Source organism: Humulus lupulus, unplaced genomic scaffold (assembly GCF_963169125.1).
Source record: "Humulus lupulus unplaced genomic scaffold, drHumLupu1.1 SCAFFOLD_47, whole genome shotgun sequence".
Taxonomy (NCBI): Eukaryota; Viridiplantae; Streptophyta; class Magnoliopsida; order Rosales; family Cannabaceae; genus Humulus; species Humulus lupulus.
The window spans coordinates 1-9,039 of NW_026908805.1; positions in this window are offsets into that span (position 1 = coordinate 1).

Below are 9,039 nucleotides of genomic sequence, written 5' to 3' on the forward strand. Positions count from 1 at the left end.
AATAAGATAGTATTAATGATATCATCAATTCACTACTATATGTGGATTTGACCCATTTCGTATTTATAATTGTGAAGAATATCATAATTGTATTACTACTGTGGAATTGTAATCCATAGTAAAAAGGATAAACTAACATACTGTTAGTTTATACAGTTAGTTGTTAAAGTTAGTTAGTGTGCATCAATGTTATTTTAGTCATTTCGGTCTCTATGTCTTAGTTATAAAAGGGGCTTGGGATACACATTGTATTGTACTGTAATTCATATTGAATTAGTGAGTTGAGAGCCTAGATAGAGAGATTGTGAAGCTGTGAAGAAGGGGTTCAGTCGATTGACTTCAAGAAGATCAAGAAAGAACTCGAATTGAGTTCTTGGAGAAGTTTGAGACTAGTGATGCACCTAACATTGTTAGCTTTGTAATTTCATCTCTTAAATCAATAAAAGAGACTACTCAGGGGAGTAAACAGGAAGTAGGTCCTTGGTTTGGCCGAACCTGTATAATTCTTGTGTCTTTGATTACTTTACTACATTATTGTTCATTGTTATGTTTTGCTGACTTTAATTGCTGTAGCATTTTATTGTTTGATTGTTTCCTGTATTATCAATAACAGTTTTATTAGTTATTGCATTTGTGGTTGTGCATTGCTGAGTTCTGTGTTGTAGGAAAGAATTACAACAGTGGTATCAGAGCCAGGTTCAAGATTCAAAGAAAAGAAAAGAACTCAGCTGTGAAGATTCAAGAATTGCATAAAGATGGCTTCATCTTCAACAAGATTCGACCTAGAGAAATTTGATGGATCAGGGGACTTTAGTCTGTGGAAAGAAAAGATGATGGCCATATTGATCTACCAAAAACTCGATTCAGCATTGGAAGAGGTCACTGAGAAATCTGAGAAAGAAACTGATGCAGTAAAGAAGAAGGAGATTGACACTGTGATGAAACAAGCTCGATCAGCAATCATCATGAATTTGGCAGACAATGTACTGAGGCAAGTTATTGGAGAGAAAACGGCTCTAGGAATCTGGAACAAATTGAATCAATTGTACATGGCAAAGTCCACTGCAACAAAGATCTTCTTGAAAGGTAAATTTTATGGTTTCAAGATGAATGCTACTGTTTCACTTGAACAGAATTTAGATGATTTGAACAAGATTGTTCTATCATTGACTAACATGGGAGAGGTCATAAAAGAGGAAGATCAAGCAGTGATTGTTCTGAATGGTTTACCCGAACAATTCAAGGAGATGAAGACTGTTATAATGTATAGCAGGGATACCTTGACCCTTGAAGATGTGATGAGCACCCTCAGATCGAGAGATGCTGAATTAAACTGGCAGAAGGCTGCAAAACAGGAGTCAAAGATAGATGAGGCTTTGATCACTCGAGGCAGACAACCATGGAGAAACAACTCAAGAAACAGAAGGAATTCAAGATCAAAATCAAGATCAAAAGAGACCAGAAGATGTCACCATTGTGGCAAAGTAGGACACCTGATCAAAAGCTGCTGGGAATTAAGAAACAAAAAGAAAAGGGACAAGGAAGAAGAAAACAAGAGCAATGATTCGAATGCAGTAGTTAATGATATTTACAGCTCAGATGGAGATGTATTTGCTGTAATCAACGTACAAAGAAAGAATACAGAATTGAGCAATGGAGATGCATGCACAGGTTCAGGTCTTAGAGACCATGAAGAGTGGATTCTAGATAGTGGTTGTACTTACCACATGAGTCCAAATAGAAGCTGGTTTATGGACTACTCAGAGATAGATGGTGGGAGTGTTATGATGGGCAATGATCATAAATGTCAAGTTGTTGGCATTGGAAATATTGCTATTCGAAATGCAGATGGCACAATAAAGGTTTTAAACAAAGTCAAGCATATTCCAGATTTGAAAAGAAACTTGATTTCTTTAGGCACCTTGGATGATGAAGGATATGAGTATAGAACTGGTAAAGGGACTATGAGGATTACAAAAGGGTCATTATTGGTCATGAAAGGCATTAAGAGGCTTGGATTATATTTCCTAGATGGAAAGACCATACCTCCTGCACAGGCAGCTGCTGTTAGCAAATGCAAAACAGATTCAAAATTATGGCATGCTCGATTAGGGCACATAAGTGAACAAGGTTTAGTTGAGTTGTCTAAACAAGGTTTGTTACAGAATTATAATCATGCTAACCTACCTTTCTGTGAGATTTGTGTGCAGGGTAAACAACATAGACTAAAGTTCTCTCACAGCAATTATAGAGCAAACAAGGTGCTGGAATACATACATGCAGATTTATGGGGTGCAAGCAGGATTAAAACTCCAGGAGAGCAATTAATCTGAAGACTCCTGAGGAACTGTGGAGTAAAAGACCACCATCTCTTGCACATCTCAGAACCTTTGGTTGTGCAGCATATGCACATAGTGTTGAAGACAAACTTGGTAAGAGATCGATTAAATGTGTTTTAATGGGATACCAAGTTGGGGTCAAAGGTTACAGGTTACTTTCTACTGAAACTAACAAGATTTTAATAAGTAGAGATGTGATTTTTAATGAGTTAGATTTTCCCTTTAAAAGAAATGAGAAAGGTTCTGTTTCTGATGTTTCAGGTAACAAGTTACCAAGCAAAGCTGGTGTTCAGATTGAGGTGGAACCCCTCAACATAGAACTGAATGAACAGGAGAGTTTTGAACCTGAGATTGAGACTGAAACTCAAGAAGAAGACTTAAGTAATTACCAGCTAGCTCGAGACAGGATTAAAAGAGATGTCAAGGCACCTGAAAGATACATAGAGGCTGACATCATAGCATATGCACTTTCTATTGCAAACCAGTCAACAGAACCAGAACCAAGAAGCTACTCAGAAGCAATAAATAGCAGAGATTCTCAGAAATGGAAACAGGCCATGATGGAAGAACTGAACTCACTTAAAGAAAACAACACCTGGAAGTTGGTATTCAAACCTGAAAGACAGAAGATTATAGACTGCAAATGGGTATTTAAAGTAAAAGAAGGAATAACTAAGAAGGAGCCAAAGGTTTACAAGGCAAGGCTTGTAGCAAAAGGGTTCACACAGGTCGAGGGAGTAGACTACTCTGAGATATTCTCACCAGTTGTCAAGATGAAGACAATCAGAATAATGCTGGCTTTGGCTATTCAGTTTGAATGGAGTATTGAGCAGATGGATGTAAAAACAGCTTTTCTAAATGGTCAATTATAAGAGACCATATTTATGTCCCAACCAGAAGGATTCAAGGTGGAATCAAAGAGGGGTGAACTAGTGTGTTTGCTCAAGAAGTCTTTATATGGATTGAAGCAGTCCCCGAGGCAATGGTACAAGAAGTTCAATTCAGTAGTGACTAAAGTGGGGTACACAAGATCCAAGTATGACACCTGCTTATACTTCTCAGATTTGGATTCAAGCTCAGTTGCTTTCTTGTTGATCTATGTGGATGACATGCTTATAATGAGCAAGGATATGCAACAAATAACTCGACTAAAGAATGTGTTGAAGAGTGAATTTGAAATGAAGGATCTTGGGGCTGCAAGGAAAATTCTGGGAATTGATATCATTAGAGACAGAAATGCAAAGAGGCTTATGCTAACACAAGAAGGTTATCTGAAGAAGGTGATTCAGAAGTTCAAAATGTCAGATTCAAAAGAGGTAAATGTACCTCTAGCAGGGCACTTTAATTTGTCAACAGATCAGTCACCTAAAACTGATCAAGAAATAAAGGATATGAAGGAAGTACTCTATGCAGAAGCCATTGGGAGTGTAATGTACTCCATGATTAGCACCAGGCCAGATATTGCCTATGCAGTGAGTGTGTTGAGTAGATACATGTCCAATCCAGGAGTAGAACATTGGAAAGGGTTGAAATGGCTGCTGAGATACTTGAAGGCTACAACCAAAGTTGGTTTACAGTTTGTCAAGTCAGAAACAAAGGTATATCTTGAGGGATATGTTGATGCAGATTATGCATCAAATAGAGATACTAGGAAATCCATAACTAGCTACTGTTTTTTACTGAATGGATGTTGTGTCAGTTGGAAAGTCCAGTTGCAACAAGTGGTGGCACTCTCAACAACTGAAGCAGAATTCATGGCCACCACTGAGGCTTTCAAGGAGGCTGTTTGGATCAAAGGATTATTGAATGAGATTCAATTGTTAACAGGCAAGGTGAATGTGTTCTCAGACAGCCAATCAGCTATTCATCTTTGTAGAAATCCAGTTTATCATGAGAGGTCAAAACACATTGACATCAGATTATTTTGGATCAGAGATAAGATAGAGGAAGGAGAAGTAGAACTTGGGAAGGTACCTAGTGAAGAAAATCCTGCAGATGCAGGTACTAAAGTTCTCTCAGTCAGTAAGTTCCAACATTGCTTGGAACTACTGAATATAACCTCTCTTTAAGAAAGCTGGATCACTTCCCTGAGTTTGAAGCTATTGATCTTTTTACTATGGATTAAGGTGGAATTTGTGGAATTGTAATCCACAGTAAAAAGGATAAACTAACATACTGTTAGTTTATACAGTTAGTTGTTAAAGTTAGTTAGTGTGCATCAATGTTATTTTAGTCATTTCGGTCTCTATGTCTTAGTTATAAAAGGGGCTCGGGATACACATTGTATTGTACTGTAATTCATATTGAATTAGTGAGTTGAGAGCCTAGATAGAGAGATTGTGAAGCTGTGAAGAAGGGGTTCAGTCGATTGACTTCAAGAAGATCAAGAAAGAACTCGAATTGAGTTCTTGGAGAAGTTTGAGACTAGTGATGCACCTAACATTGTTAGCTTTGTAATTTCATCTCTTAAATCAATAAAAGAGACTACTCAGGGGAGTAAATAGGAAGTAGGTCCTTGGTTTGGCCGAACCTGTATAATTCTTGTGTCTTTGATTACTTTACTGCATTATTGTTCATTGTTATGTTTTGCTGACTTTAATTGCTGTAGCATTTTATTGTTTGATTGTTTCCTGTATTATCAATAACAGTTTTATTAGTTATTGCATTTGTGGTTGTGCATTGCTGAGTTCTGTGTTGTAGGAAAGAATTACAACAACTACTTTTTTATTTTTCTTTCACAGTTCTTTTAATTAATTAGATATTCTACTAAAGTATATTATTATATAAATTGCCATAAATATATAAATAGAAGCATATATTTTAGTGCACTCTCTTTAAACAAACCTAATACATCCTACCCTTCATAAATAGAATCATAACTATCTTTGGTTTTTTCTTCTTAAACTAGATTCATATTATAGATATGCACCTATACTTGTAGTTTTTCTTATACATATTTACGAGTAAAATTAAAATTCAAAAGCCCACAATTATTATGAGTTAAAATTACAAAATAATTGATATTTTTGTGGAAAAATTAACAATATGGAAAAGGGAGTGGAAAAAGAAAGTTACAACTTTATCCAATTAAAGCAAGAGAATTGAAAAGGGGTTTCAGAAGGAAGGTGTGTATTAATGATGGAGAGAGTAAAAATAATGGGGGCGGCAGCCTTGGAAGATTTTATAAATTTTGAGTTAAAAAGAAGGAAAGAAAATGAAAATGAAAATAAGATAGAAATGAAATAGTAGGAGAGTTGTCTACTTTTGATGGGGTGTGCTTGTCTTTTCCTCGTTGATAAAAACACATCCAATACACCAAAACAAGCTGTCCTACACATTAGTTTAGGTTCTGGCCCATTAAACAAATAAAAATCTCTCTATCTCTCTCATGTAGTCATGTGCTTGCCTTTTCTCATCTCATGCTTAGATTCCTAATTAGACATACTTGTAAGTTAATTTGAGTAAAATAATATCAATCACAGCATGGTCACGAGGTAGCCATTATGTATTACAACCCATACACATTTTATTTACTTATATATTTGTACTCTAAAATAAATCCAAATGAATCATATTTATATATAATTATATATTAATTATATGGCCTTTTGTGATCACACCACATCACGTGATCAACTTCAAAATTTTATTATGATCACTTACAATATTGGGTATTTATTTATTAATATACAAAATAAGTCATCAATAAATAAAAGGAATGGCGAACACCTTAGAACTTACTATCAGTAGTGTAGGAAAAGTGTTGCCTGTAACCATGATTTTCTATCTATATTAGTTTGTCTGCTTTTGAATTCCATCAAATAAAGATCTATTTCGTTCAATATGTTATCACTTTTTATTTTTGCAATCTCTCTTAATTTAATAACCTATGGTCACACTCATAGGATATTAAGGGGGCATCATTGGTATATGTACCATCAGCTTAAAAAATAAAATAACATACACGAAAAACATAAAAGTGTTTGGATATAACCAAATAAGCGAGCTTAGATAGTTTGGACATAACTGAATTATCAAAAACACAAAAGTATTTGGATATAACCAGATACGCAAGCTTAGATAGTTTGGACATAACCGAATTATCAAAAACATAAAAGTATTTGGATGTAACCAGATACGCGAGCTTAGATAGTTTAGACAACCAAATTATCAAAAGATAATAACGTTTGGGTTTAACTAGATGTGCAAACTTAATAGGTTTGGAACAAACCAGCTAAAACTAATCGACGAGTTGGAATTTAAACCTACTTCGAAATAAGTCGAGATCGAGGCTGGAATATCTTAAAGAAAAATAGTTTCGAACTCATAACCTCGGAGAGATAACCGAGGATGAGGAAAAGTAACTAAACAATCAGATATAACTAAACCATTCACATTACATACCATACAAGTACTTTCGAGTTCATGGTTAAAGTAATATCCGACCTTGATGAATAACGAGATCAGAAGCGGATAATTCGAAAAAAACAATGCGCGAATGCATCGAGTTTCGAGCCTAAATCCCAACTATGTTTGTATGAAGAAATAAACATAAAAAAAGCTCATTCATATAAAATATGCAAAATATTTCGAACCAAAAAGTGTAAAGCATATACAAGTCAAAACAAAAAGAAATTGTATCAGCCCTGTGGGCATAAATTAAAGTAATTACAAAAATAAGGGGACGCAGCCCCGAGATAAGATTTCCCCGAGATCAGATTCAAGAAGGAGGAGTCTCCTTGGCCTTCTCAGCATCAGCAGCACCGGACCCCTCAGGACGAATAGCATGACTATCCTTCCGAGCTCCCTCGGAGGCGGCCTCCCGAGCGGCCTCTTCCGCCTCAAGCCGAGCATTCCATTTGTCAAGAAGCTTCACCTCGAGAGGGCCTAAGAAGCTGGTATCTAGGTCTTCGTTTTTGGCCCACATTCTGTACATGGCCGAATCAACCGCCTGGTCCTTCTTCTCCTTATACTCAGCAAGGAGACGAGCCTTTTCACCCTCAATAATATCAAAGGTGGCAGCCTTATCTTCTTCGAGCTTTTTGTTGGCCTCCTAGGGCCGAGCGTTCTCCTTCTCAAGTTCTGCGAGCTTGGAATTCTCCTTCTCAAGCTCCTCGAGCCTAGCTTTCAACTTCCCATGCTCGGATGCCTTGGCCTCCAGCTCCTTAGCTCCCGCCTCAAGCTTTGCATTTGCTGCCTTCAGGTCATCACTTGCTTTGAGGTGGAGATCCTTCACCTCCTGAGCATAAGACTTGCTCGAATGGATCTCATTGTTCAACTTATAGTTGAGCTGGGCAGTAAAGGCAAGAGACTGACAAAAGAAGAAATCGTCATTAGCGCCAGGTCGGTGTGATTATAACTAAGAAGTAAAAGGAAACTTACCGCGGCAGCAAGCTCAATACTCTTCTCATAGAGAGTCCTACAGTCTCGGGCATTGTTCAAGTATTGCCACTGAGGAGCTTCGAGACTGCTAAAGCTCTGGCCGATTCGGGGCATAACATCCGAGCCCAGCGTAGACCCATGGGACCCAGCTGCATTGTCAATTACATACTCGTCCATGTGAGTAGAAACTGACAGTTTGTGAGTTCGAGAAGCAGAAGGCTTTCTAGGAGGTGGACCAAGTGTCGGCCGAACCACTATAGGGAGTTGGGGCCCGGTCATGATAGAGGCATCTACCTGCGAAGTCGGTGCCACGGTAAAGGCATCGACCTGCGAAGTCGGTGCCACGGTTGAGGCACCGACTTGCGAGGACGGCGTCGTGATGGAACCTGTAATGGGCGGAGCTGGGGGAGGAGGTGTCTTCTCGACCCTCTTGGGGACTTTGGCAGGCCGGTCCCCCTTTCGCGACTCTGCCCTGGGGCGCTTACTCCTTTTGGCGCCACCACTCTCGATGATGTTGTCGAGGTCGGAGTCCATCTTGCCTGCACAGTCACACCACAATGTGAATCATAAAAAAAAGAGGGAATAGTATATAAGGTGATTCAAGATCGCATAGATATACAAAGCAGTGATAGAAGAAACCTAACTGGAACTCCCCCCCGAGCTCGAGCTCGGGGACCATGAAATTCCCCCATCTTCAGAAGAGGCGGGGGGAGTACCTTCCCTATAGGTGGACGTCAACCTCGAAAGGTCCCTATATTCGTTTGTCCCATATTGGACGGCTATCCCGTTCCACACCTCGTTTAGACTGTACATTGTGTCATACTTCTCGAGCCAGCTATCAAACCTATGAACTCGATCGTCTACCCAAGTCCATATATAGAAGTGGTATCTATAATACGGGCATGAAACTAACCTATTGGGTTTATGCTTTAACAAGGTGGGGGACCACATTCTCGAGGTAAGGATGACTTTACCTTCTTCATCCGAGTCTGAGCTCGAGGCTTCATCATTAGCCTCATTCCCCGACGGTGGACTCCTTCGGCGAGCTGGAGGTGGAGGCCTCACCTCTCTCCTCGGAGGGAGGATGCCTGTGGGCAAAGGCACCTGCTCCCAATGATCATACTTCTTGTTGGACCAGTCCAAGGTGGACTGGCCATCTCCTAAAAGCCCGCAAGCTCGGAGCTTATCCTCATGCAAAAGGTACGAGAGAGACCTCCTGCTGTAAGGGAGTTGGAGCAGAGCCTCTCTATGACCCTTCATTGCCTCGTCGGGAGTAGGACGGAGGAAATTGGCTGGAAAATAAGACACATGGAAACTA